The 12,918-nt window shown below is 40.0% G+C and overlaps 1 pseudogene; it reads left to right on the top strand.

Moving 5' to 3' along the window:
• The first annotated feature begins 9,081 nt into the window (after positions 1–9,081).
• Positions 9,082–11,498, top strand: LOC120287256 (annotated as a pseudogene).
• Positions 11,499–12,918: the final 1,420 nt, after the last annotated feature.

Here is a 12,918-nt window from a genome sequence, read left to right as displayed (position 1 = left end):
TGCACATGCATTGAATGATTTTTTTTTTGTTGGAAAATGAATTCCATTTTTGAATGCAATTTATATGATGCACGGAAATGCAAATGATAAATGAACCTACCTGGAATAATTTACCTTTAAAGAGGATAGAGTAATTCGAGATAGTTGGTGTTACATGTTCAAGACCCGTACCATTCTACGGTCGCTCAGAATAGTTACATGGCTTTATGAAGAGACTGCTTTCCCAGGACCCGTACCATTCTATGGTCGCCTAGTATGGCAGTGCTTGGTTGTGTCTAGGACCCGTACCATTTTACGGTCGCCTAAACGGGGATTCATTTTCCAAGACCCGTACCATTCTACGGTCACTTGAATGGGGAAATAGGTGTTGTTTAGGACCCATACCATTCTACGGTCGCCAAAACGGGGAATCACTTTCTAGGATATCATACCATTCTACGGTCGCCTTGACGAAAAATTGATTTTTCAGGACCCGTACCATTCTACGGTCGCCTGTTAAAGCAATAAATGTTGTTTAGTATCTATACCATCCTATGATCGCCTAAATGGAGACTTTGCTTGGCTAGGTACCAAGCCATTCTTCAGTCGCCTAGCGTTGCAACACAAATCATCTGACCAGGACTTGAACTTTTCTTCAGTCACCTTAATCAGACTGAATCTGGAGAAAAATCTTTAGGGGACAACTCTATCGAGTGTCGATGTAAAGGACTCTGGGCTACAAAAGCACGCCAGGTCGATAAAAGAACACTGGGCTACGGAAGCATGCTAGTTCGATAAAAGGGACTCTGGGCTACGAAAGCACGCCATGTCAATATAAAGAACACCGGGCTACGGAAGCATGCCGGGTTGATTAAAGGGACTCTGGGCTACGAAAGCATGCCGGGTTAATGAAAGGAACTCTGGGCTACGAAAGCACGCCAGGTCATGAAAAGGAACACCGGGCTACGGAAGCACGCCGGGTCGATGAAAAGGACTTTGGGCTACGAAAGCACACCAGGTTAATATAGAGAACAACTTGATCAAGTCAAGTGTCGATGAACTTGAGAGAAAATACCTACACAATGACAAGTATTTAGAGTATATGTATAGATATACTTACCTGGTGATATTTCTGATTCTTGGGGTTATGTCTTCTGAAATTTAGATATCCCGTGGAGGTCTTTCATCTCCTGGTAGAAATAAATTTTGGGAACATCAAGAATGCACCTTGAATGTTTGTGAAGGTTTTTCATCTCCTAATATCATGAGACATTCTGAAAGGAACTTGAATGTCAAGAGCTCTTAGGTCTTTGAAAAAGCATTACTTGTTAGACATGATTAGAGAAAAAATGCATTTACCAAAGAAATAAGCAATTAAGGCTATTATGGAATGCACACTTCAAAATCCACTGAAATTTTTATTAATTCAATCAGGCTCATACATAATCACCTTTGCATCACCCAAATTTCCATTGGAGAGAATTATCATTCAAGACAATTTTCACTCATGACATGGATTTCCTAAGAATACCAAATGAGGGACCTTTAGTTAGAAAGGACTTTCACGTACTCTCATTTAGAGGCTATTTTATGAGAATCACTCCATCTCACTATCATCATACCAACAAGGGTCCAAGTATTCTCGGAAGCGGTACGACCTTACCAATCTGAGAGGTCTTTAATAGGGATAGTAATGTGGGCTTGGTCAATGGCTTAGCAAGGGGACTCTTCGAGTCAAGGCAATTGAAAGAACAATTCTATAATCATCTCCGGATTTACAAGTCAAGAACCCTGCAAAATGAGAAAGAAATAATCTTGCTCGCACTTTTTCGAGCGATGCTTATAAACATATGAACTCCTATGTTAATTCAAGTGCCTTAATCTGAAGAGATTTTGTAAAGGATGTAACGTAGGCTGGGTTCATGGGTTGAGAAATGAAAGGATCATTAGGCTCAAAATATGTACGAATAGTGAGAGTTGGTGATCATGTCACCAGTTTTCATTTTCATCATTAGGGATTGTCTTCATGAAGTGTCCCATTGATTGTAAAAACTCAACATTTGAGCTCTTTGAGTATTGCTCCATTGGGATTCAATTCTAGCAATTGATAGTCACCTATCTTGACTCTCTTTTTGCATCTATGGGCATTGGCCTTGCTTTTACTAGGCACACCACTTTTTCATGCCCCTAGTTCTTGTTCATATTTTTTTTTTCACTTTTTTTCATGGGCATTGGCCTTGCTTTTACCAGGTATACTGCTTTTTATGCCCCTTAGTTCTATTTTGAATTCAATTCTTGCACACAATGCATGCGTCAAGCAATTACACTTTGAATGACACTTGAACTTTTCAAGAGTCTTCATTTGCCTTTTGCCTTGCCCTAGTGTGGGGGATGATCACTAACTGGGTTTAAAGAAATGAAATTGTAGGCTCAAGTGGGCTATGCAAAGGATATAACTGTATAGGATAGAGAAAGAAATACTCTTCATTATCCTAAGGCACTTAAATTACCACATAAATTCAACGTAATAGCACAACTTGAAGTTTGATGCAAGTGAAAGTAAGAAAATTTCTTTTCATTTTCCTCACCTCATGATGCCATCTTACCTCCCTTTTGCCCTAATGTGTGGGTGGTTCTTGATAGGGGTAATTTGAAAGATTTTCCACAAGTGTATGTGGCTCAAAGAAGTTAAGCAATGGATCAATTGTTGTGTTTGAGATAGAGAAATGAATTGCCCATTCATCATTTCGGTGATCGTACCTTTTGCGAGAGAACTCTTTACCTTGTAGATATGGAACTTCCTACACTCATCTCACAAGTGTATAAGTAGGAGATTGTGTATAAGATAAGGCTTGCCTTTCATCATCTTGATATGTCTCATTTAACATTCTTAAGCATTGATGTCACTCCATTGAGTTGTCTATCTTGACAAATCTCCAATGAAATTGGTGAGTTAAATAGGTAAAATCACTATGGAAATTCTCTTCTCAAAAGAGTTCAGCAACTTTAAGCATGAAAAACTTTTGTGACTTCAAAACATACAATTTTATCACACTTAAAGCATGATTTTAAGCATTCATTCAGGGAATTGCCCCACAGGGGGATTGTCTCAGGAATGGGTGTTCTTGGATTGTCCCTGAAAATCCGCTTTTGCCCCTGCATAAGAGAACGTGCATGAATAGGATACCATGCAACATGCATGAATAGGATACCATGCAACATAGAGTAAATTCAAATTGCACAACCATTTTGGCTCAAATTGAGATTTTGTCTCAATCATGTCATTACTAGAATATGTAGTGCCCCAATTTGTCATCTGCAAGGAAAAGAACAGAGTGTCAATTCCATAATTAATTATATTCATGAACGCAATGTATCCATTTCATCTAAGATAGATGATCCTCTTTTGATTTGTTCCATCATTTTCTCATAGAAATGAGAAACTTCATTTGGCCTTCGAGAATGACATCTCACACAAATTGTAATGAGATGTGCCACACATCACACTTTGGAATTAAGATGATCTTCTTCACTCTTGGGAGATGTCATCACAATCAGCTAGCAAATGATCCTTTGCCCTCATGTCTATTTTCCTTCGGATGTATGTTCCCAAATCAACGGGCCCATTATCACTAGAAATTGACGCGTTTTTTTCAAATGCCTTTTGTTATGCTCTGAGACATGAAGTAAATGAGTTAGAAAAACAAACAAGGGTAACCTAATGCATGTTTTTGGAAATGGCTTCAAAAATGTTTTTTTTAAGGCATATTTTGGATGAAGAAGCATGAAGAAGCCCAGTCCTCAGAATTTCGCCATGGATGATATTTTCTTTTCATTGTTAGATATCATCACCGATCTGGTTTGGTGTACCCCATCACGTCCTCAAAACAAAACTTGTAATTGTATTGATTATCATCAATCGAATTACATTTATTGGAATGTGATGTTCAAGCACAGAAGAAATTGAAATGAATCCCTAAAAACGATAAAAATTCTCACGCAGGGAAAGGTGTATGCCCCTAATTAAATGAGGAAATCGAACTACTTAGTATCATGAATCATGTGTACTTGAATTCTTTCACCCTCCTTGATCTTGTGATGCGAACCCTTTCAGGTTAGATATTTTTCCATCTATATATGTCACTAGTCTCTTCATGACGGCATCAAATTCGGCTACTTCAGGAAAATGAGACGATTCAAAAGGTCTTCTTGGCTCTCTTCTTGGAGTCGCAATTTCTCACTGAAGATAGATCACAACACTTTTGCTTGACGAGATAAGCTCTTTTTGATTCGTCATTTTAGCTCTCAATCGTGAATGGATGGGTGAGCGGGATTGTTTCATAATCACCTAATTTCTAATTGTTTTTTCCATTTTTTTTCCATTTATTCATGAAAAGTTTGTACAAGAAGGGTATTTCTTAAAAATGGACTAGGAAAATAAAAATAGACACTCTAGCAAGACTAAATTCCCTAGACATGAATTGAAAACAAATTCTCCAAAGTTTTTTTTTTTTGGCAAATGATTCATTGCATGGCAATTTCCTCATTTCATTTCTAATTGACAAATGAATTAAATCAATGATTGACCTAGATTGTCATGGACGAACCAAGAGTATGACAAAGTAAGTAAATTGCACTAGTATAGGGATAGAAGACTTACTTCACCAAGACAAATCGATGGCAATCACATAAACATGCGCATGGTAAGTGGTTCGATTCCTAGTCTATAAGGCTTATCAAGGTGGAGTCACAACGATGATCAGACTAGCCACAGGCTTGTGGACTATGTTGGGTCCTCATGACTCCGGCTTGGTCAAAGAGCCGACCCGGGTCGTGGGCATGCGGACCGAGGTAGGTACTCTTGACACCATGAAAGAAACTTCGGGATTGAGATGGACGACTCGTACCGTGAGCATGCGGTCGGAGTGGTATCCATCTCAATACCATCCTAAATGATCCTATGCGGCCTAGGTCCGGTGGTAGGTTGTGTGTGCAAGAGTGTAGTGCAAATGCAAAGCATGCACAACAATTTATATCAAACAACACTTCAATAACTTGAATCTAAAACATTCATTCTCAACTCCAACCTGCAAGACAAGGGTTATCAATCACCATTCCCCTTATACCTCCCAATCTGCAAGAACATTTAACAACTATATGTTAGGGACGTACCTGAGATCCTCGTTGCCAAACAAAAATATTTTTCAAAAAGAAAATTAGCCTAAGTCCACTAAGAGTTTCAACTTAAGTCCCTAGCGGAGTCGCCAAGCTATCACGGCCAAATTTTCAGGTGTGAACCACCTAGGGTTTGGCTAATGGATTGTTAAGCCTAGACTTAGCTCGGGCTCTCCCAAGCTCATACCAATTTGCGACTTAGGTTCAAGTTTTTAACATGCAATTGATTTTTCAATTATGAGTCGCTACTAATCTATTTTTGGTGGGTCGATTAGAAACCCAAGTAAACTAACGGGAGATTTACTTTACTCATATGAACCAGAGATTTATGAATTCGGGGACTTGGTTATGCTAGATTTCTCTAACGCCCTTTCGGTACCTTTCTCTTTTATTTCGAAAATGTTTTTGCAGGCAGTTTTGATTGATTTTAAATTTATTTCCCTAACATATGAGGTGATCATATGGGTGCGCAGACCACCAATTTAACACCCAAGAAAGTGATGAATAAATTACAAAAATTACCTCAAAGCAACAAAAGCATCTGCAATGTTAAATCAGAATTCCCATTAACAACCCTAGATATGATTTTTAACTAACACACAATTGCTTGTTTTTTTGTTTTCACTTATTTAATGAAAATCATGCAATATGCAATGCAATATAATTAAATGACCTAATTCTAATGACATGCAATTTCTAATTAAATGGACCTAATAACAATCTCTAAATGACGTGCATTTCATGAATCTAATCCTATATGACATTTACATGACATTTTTTATTTTTCCTAAAATATGCAATCTATCCTAGAGAATGGAACTAATTTATTCTAAGATGTTTTTTGTATTTTTTCATGTAATTCGGAATTAAATAAAATGTGAAAACTATCTAATTAGATTAAGATTCTATTCAATTTGTATTAGGAATTAGATTGAACCAAATCCTAATTTAAACTAAAACATTATCTTAACCCAAATAATCCTAAAATGAAATGACGTGCAAAGAATGCCATAATTTTAAATTTTCCTTTTTCTTTTATGAAAGAAATTAAAAATTGCCAAATAATTAAATGTGCAATTCAAATTTAAAACTAACATCCTAAATGAACGCATTTTTTTATTTTTTATTTTTTTAACAAATTCGAAATAAAATCCCTATTCTAAATATGCAAGATAACAAGAGATATTCTAAAACCAACCTAATCCTAATTCAAACACTTTTTGGATTTTTTTATTTAATAAAATAAATTGATTCAACCAACATGACAACAAATAAGGTAAGATCAATAGCCACAAATCAACGAATCATATCTCCCGCATGAGATCAGGTTGGCCAATTTTAAATAAATCGCGAATTGAATCTTGGGCGGGAGATCGGATTTGTGATTTTTCAAGCGATTGCGATTGCGAGTCAGATTTTGGGTGCGAAAATCGGACTATCAATCTCAAATTTCAGAACCAACTTCATGTCGGAATCTCAATCGTCTATTAGGAATAATTCTACTAACAAAATAAAATAAAAAAAAATAAAAAAAATAAAAAAAAGACTACCTAATTTAATTTTACTATTTTTTTCCTTTTTCTTGCTCTTCTACCCATGATTCGGCAGCTTCGCGGTGGGTCACCGGAGGTGATGAGTTGTCGGCGTTCGGAGCTCCAGTGAAGGGTAGTAGCCAGCGTGTAGGCGGACCAGCTCGGCGGTGGTCCAGCAGAGGAGCAGGTCGTCATGGGCATTGCTGGTGACGGACGTGCGAGTAGGAGCGGAGTAGAACAGAGAGGCTCAGGCAGCAGGACGTCGAGTGAGTAGGGGCGGCTGGTCCTGGCGTCGCGATCTGCAGCAGTAGTGCAGAGCTGATGGGCTTGCGGTTTGGTGAGCGGAGGTGTCGGCGAGCGGCTCCGGTGTGGTAGATAGGGGTGAAGATCGGCTGAGGTGTGGCGGGCTTAGCTAGGCTGGTGGAGCAGATTGGTGAGGCAGTAACAGTTTTGCGGGGCGACGAGGCTGGAGCGCGGATCACGGGTCGTCGGGTCGCGGAGGCATGCAAGTACAAGCGAGAGCAGTGGCGGTGAATGGGTTGCAAGTCAAGGCATAGCAGGAGTAGTGCCAGAAGCGTAGGTCACAGTAGCAGGGGATGGCTCGTGGAGAAGGCGTAGCGGGACAAAGTAGCTGAGTGGCCTGGGCGTCACAGAGGGGAGTTTGGAGTGACGGTGGTCAACGGTAGCGACGGTGGGCTTCTTGCGGTGAGGGAGGCTTGCGGGTGCTACGAGCCGCGAGGGAACGAGCGGTAGCTGCGGCGGTTCAACGAAGGATCGAGTGTTGTGGTGCAGAGGTGATGAGCAGCAGCGTCGGGAGGAAGTTCTAGAGGAGATGAATAGTAGCTATTTTCCTCTTCTTCTTTTTTTCTATCTCTCTGTCACTCTCACCCGTCTCTCACGTCTTCTCTCTTTGTCTCCTGTTGTGCTCTGATGCACGTTTTAGTAGAAGGAGAAATCCCTGCTGACTTTTCCCTTCCCCCAACAACAGAACAAAAGGAAAAACCCAAGGAAAGAGCTTTTTCTTCTTTTGACCTAAACTCGAGAGAAGCCCCTTTTGTATGGCCGTATATTCAACGTATGGCCCCCCCAAAACCCTATGCGTATTAATCTATTTATAAGCCACGGATTAGGGTTTTTAATTTTCCAAAACAATATCCACAAAAATTTCTTTTCCAAACGCGATATTTGCTTTTCCAAACGCAATATTTGCTTTATAAATCCGTAAAATTTCCCCAAGAATATGGGCTTGGGCCAATTTGTTCTCTTTGTGGGCTTAGCCCGAAAATCAAATTAAAGTTTCTAAAGCATCAATTTGAACCCATCTGTCACTAGCCCAATGTAAATGCAAATTAAAAATAAATGCACCTAAAACTATATGTTATGTAATTAACTATTTTTTTTTTCAGGGATAACATTAACCCATAATTTTTTAATGTAATAAATGACTAAACGGGTCGCCAAAATTTAGGTGTCAACAAATGAAAATAGGTCAAGTTTGTTATTTTAATTGAGAAATTTGTTTGCAAAGCATAATGTCCTTGGCCGGTATTGATTGATCGTGTTTTGGCTTGTGTGAGCAATATCGTACGTTAGCTTGTGCGAGCATTATTGTATGTTAGTTTGTGAGAGCATTATACTATATCAGTCTATGTGCACATTGATATGTCAACTTGTGAGAGCATTATACTATATCAGCTTGTGTGAGCTACCATATATATATATACTAACATGCAAGAAGGAACTAAGGCGAGGTAAGTCTTCTGACTTATGTGCATAGACTGCCTCTAGGCGTATTTCCTTCCTAATCGGGGTTTAAGTGGTGAACTTCTTGAGACATTGTCTCATCCCGTCGTGGGCTTAACTTTTCAGGTCCCTAGTATGAAGAACTCGGAGCTTGAGGCAGAAGGGTCAGGAGTATGAGTGGCTCAGAAGTTCTTTTTGGAGATAGACCTCCAATACTTAGACCCTAGAGTTGGCCTCTGTTTATAAACCAGATTGTTTATAAAAGCTGCGTTGATTGATTTGAAATTTGTTGTCATGCTTTTCTATTCCACGTTTGTTGTGGTCATGGGATTAGTAGTTTGCCTCCACATGCGCATTAAAATGAATGGGTTGACGACGCGTCTTGGGACGTCGCAAATTTATCAGCCACCGAGGGATGGGCATGCGCTCAAGGATTAAGGCGTGACATCCCCACCCGGAGTGGTATCAGAGCTAGGTTGATAGTTAAAGTGATAAGGTGCGATGGGTTCTTGGGATAGTTAGTAGGAAAGGCTTTTTAATTATGCTTAGGCTTGTGATTGATATCTGATTGGTAGATTGTTTTGTAGGGATCACTCAACTTCTAATTCCATGTGGAATTGGATAGTAGGCTTCTGTAAAAAAAATCTGCATAATGAGTGATCAGGAGCAGAGGACTCCTAGAAAGAGAACCTTTGGACCAGTTACTTGGGGTAGAATGCCGACAAGGGTTGGTACCCAAGGTGGTCGAGGTAGAGCGTCGGTTCAGGCCAACACAAGTGTTAGAGTATCGTCGCAAACTGATACTGAGAGTGTAGCAGCACCGAGTGATCTTAGGTTTGACGGGATCGTTCAGGTGCTAGAGACGTTGGGGGAGCATTTTGGGCCAGCAATCACAGGATCAAGCTGTCACTACTGTTGTTGCTAATGCCATAGTCGTTGTTGCTGCCGCACCCGTTAAGGTCCAACATGGAGATGTGATATGGGAGCAAGCTACCGCATCTAGGTCAAGATTTGGATTTAGCAGAGATGACAATCGATTAGGGAAAAGGCCGATGTCAAAAAAAGGTATTCCACCCCTCCCAACCAGAAGGGCGCGTGTCATGTCTATAGGAAAAGACATGGATCTACCCCATGTTGTAAAAAGGCAAGGGCTTGTTACGGGTGTCGCCAGTACTACCACCTGATCAAAGACTGTCCTAAAAGGCTAATGGGATCGTAGGTGCCACTACCACCAATAGAATAGAACAGAGGGAATGCGCCGCAAAATACATAGTGGGATATTTGGAATAGGCCTTTGGTGCAAGGAAGGGTGCATGCTGTCACCCAATGGGAGACAGAGGACTCACCAGATGTATGCCAAGTTTGAGAAGGAAGCATGGATGAATCTAGTGTCTTGGTATAATGGGAGTGTGCTATAGAGCAAGCATGCACGTTGTTAGAGGTTCAACGACTACAGAGGAAGGTGTTTTCAACATGAATTTGGGTAATGGAGATAGGGGTGCGACCGCTAGCGAGCTCCTCCAAGCTCAAGCCCTCATATGGACCCACACATATAGCTTCATCAAATCAGTGTGCTTAAAGTGGGCCATTGAACTAGCCATACCCGACGTAATCCATCACCATGGCTGACCCATGACCCTCTGGGAACTCATCTCCATGCTCCATGTTCAACCCACCAAAGCTCATTGCATTCGTCGCCTCATGTGCATTCTCATCCACTTCGGCTTGTTTGAGCTGCGGGACCTTGAAGAAGTAGATGGCCAAATGGGTTATGTGCTTACTTGTGTGTCGGCTCCTCGTAAAGGATAAAGCCTTAAGTGCAGCGCCCTTTGCACTGTTCTTGCTGAGACCTTTAGCCAAGGGCCATTGGTAGGATTTGAGCGCATGGATGAGAGATGGAGAAGATGTCCATCCAACAACATATGAGATGGCACACGGCGTGCCCGCTTGGGACGCGTTGCGCAATCTTAAGGCCAACAGCTTGTTCAACGAGGCAATGGCAAGTGACTGAGTCTAATAGCGAGGGTGGTGGTGGATACATGTGGAGGAGTGTTCGAGGGGTTGAGCTTGGTGGTCGAAGTTGGAGGCAGGACCGGGACAATGGGTAAGGCCATCACGGAGGCGTTCCTGCACTTGGAGTGCACGGTGTTCGATCAGCCACACATGGTGGATGGTTTAGTGGGAACTGAGAGGCTAAAGTTTGTTGGAGGTGACTTGTTTGTGGAGATAACCCTGGCGGATGCAGTCATTCTCAAGGTAAGGACTATGCCTCTATGTTGTATCTCTAATGATATAGGTTGTCCATGGTTGATAATTTGATTTTTACAATATACATATCTTTACTTTGGATATCTTTACATTCACTTTGAATATAAGTATAGAGAGTAAAATATTTATTAATTACTTGTCAAATATCTTGTCGTCGTAAATTAGATTGTCTATATTGTTCTGTGTTGTCCAAACACATGTGTGCATTTCTTTCATGGATATTTATGCAAAATTTGAGATTAAAGTGAACATTGAATTTGCTAAATCAAAATTACAGATGAAGACAACTAAATTTGGTTAGATCTTTCCATATCATGAATTTATGTATGGGAAACTCTAACATTAACTATAATTGTGACAGCACTCCATTTTAGTGCAAATCTTGGTAAACTACACAAAAGAGTGAAACTCTTCCTACCAACGTTATATTGTTTTTACATTATCATTCCAATAGAACCCTAACCTCCAACTGATTGTCCAAAACTCACGCGAATACAGTGGATATTGCATGACTAGAGCGAGGAAAAATGCATCGAGATACTGAAGTGATGTAGAGAAGTGGTGTCGGGTCAAGGCAAGGTCGGAAAGGTCGTTATGATAGATATGGTAGTTGGCAGTCAAACAGAAGATCATGGATCCACTGAAACACAACTCTTCTTTGATATGTTGATGATGGTGACTTTCAATGTGAAAGAAAGGGATGAAAAGTAGTGGGTAAAGTTGTTTACTGATGCCGGCTTTAGTGGTTATCAGATTGTCTCTCACCTGGGACTTTGATCTCTTATTGAGATTTATCCTTGATTGTACTACTGTTTATTTGATTTGCTTGGTTAATCTTTGTTCTTCTTTTGCTATTAATTGGCAATTGAATGTATTGGAACTTATACTAATGTTATAATTTAGTCTACGTATTTTAATATTGAATAATCGAGTGATGCTTCCAAATTGGGTTCCTCCATCTCTTCCTTCATCGACTACAACAATACTTTATTTATAGAATCATACCTTACTGAAAAAGAATTTTTTTTAGGTTATCCTAGTTCAATAATTAAGATACAAGGCATGCATCATTATTAGGGTTTCGTAGTTTTATTGTGGTAGGATGTTTCCTAAGGAAAATCCACTACAGAGCAAGTACAATTTTGCATGCTTATCCAAATCAAGATCTTTCCGTACAGCAATAAAGTGAGCTGACTTTGTCAGTGTCGACCACTATTAAAATAGAATCATTATCCTTTTGACTCTTTGGTAAGCTTGTCATAAAATCCATTGTGATGTGTTCCCATTTCCACTCGGAAATCTCGAGAGGTTGCAGAAGTCCTCTCGGCTTACAATGCTGTGCCTTCACTTACTGACATGTCAGACACTTGGTGACATGCTTGGTGATATCTGCCTTCATACTGGACCACCAATAACATTGATGTAGATTCTAATACGTTTTTGTACTGCCTAGATGAATGCTGTAATTGCTATGATGAGCTTTTGACAAGATCTCCTCCTTAAGCTTTGCATCGTTAGGTACACATAATCGTCATTGTAACCTTAGTGTTCTATCTTCAGAAATCTGAAAGTCATCCTTTCTCTTTTCGGTATCTTTTTGTAGGATCTTCTGAATCTCTAGGTTTATCAACTGAAGCGTCTAGATTCTAACCTGCACTTCCGGTTCAATTCTGAGGGTGACCATAAGATTTGAAAGGTGGCATACCTCAAATCTGAAAATCGAATCTCGAGCTCTCTCGAGTAAAATCCATTCCTTAACCATCATCTGTGCAACTAAAGATTTCAGACTCAATGCATCTGTGACCCTATTCGCCTTTCCAAGGTAATACAAGATATCACAATCATAGTCCTTCAGAAGTTCCATCTAGCGACGCTGTCTCATATTCAACTCCTTCTGAGAGAATAAATACTTGAGACTTTGATGGTTTGTAAAGATTTGGAATCTTTCTCCACGCAAATAATGTCTCCGAATCTTCAGAGCAAAAATAATTGTTGCAAGTTCTAAGTCATGCGTTAGATAATTCAGCTCATGAGGTCTTAATTGACGAGACGCGCATGTAATGACCCTGCCATATTGCATTAACACGCAACCTAGTCCTCTGAACGACACATCACTATAGATCTTGTATCTTCTAGGACAATATGGTATCGTTAACATGGTTGTGGTAGTCAGCTTCTGCTTAAGCTCTTGGAAACTACACTCGCACTTATCTATCAACAC

The sequence above is a fragment of the Eucalyptus grandis genome, chromosome 8, assembly GCF_016545825.1.
Source record: "Eucalyptus grandis isolate ANBG69807.140 chromosome 8, ASM1654582v1, whole genome shotgun sequence".
Taxonomy (NCBI): Eukaryota; Viridiplantae; Streptophyta; class Magnoliopsida; order Myrtales; family Myrtaceae; genus Eucalyptus; species Eucalyptus grandis.
Note: the sequence above shows the minus strand (reverse complement) of the source record. Positions and strands in the feature narration are given on the sequence as shown.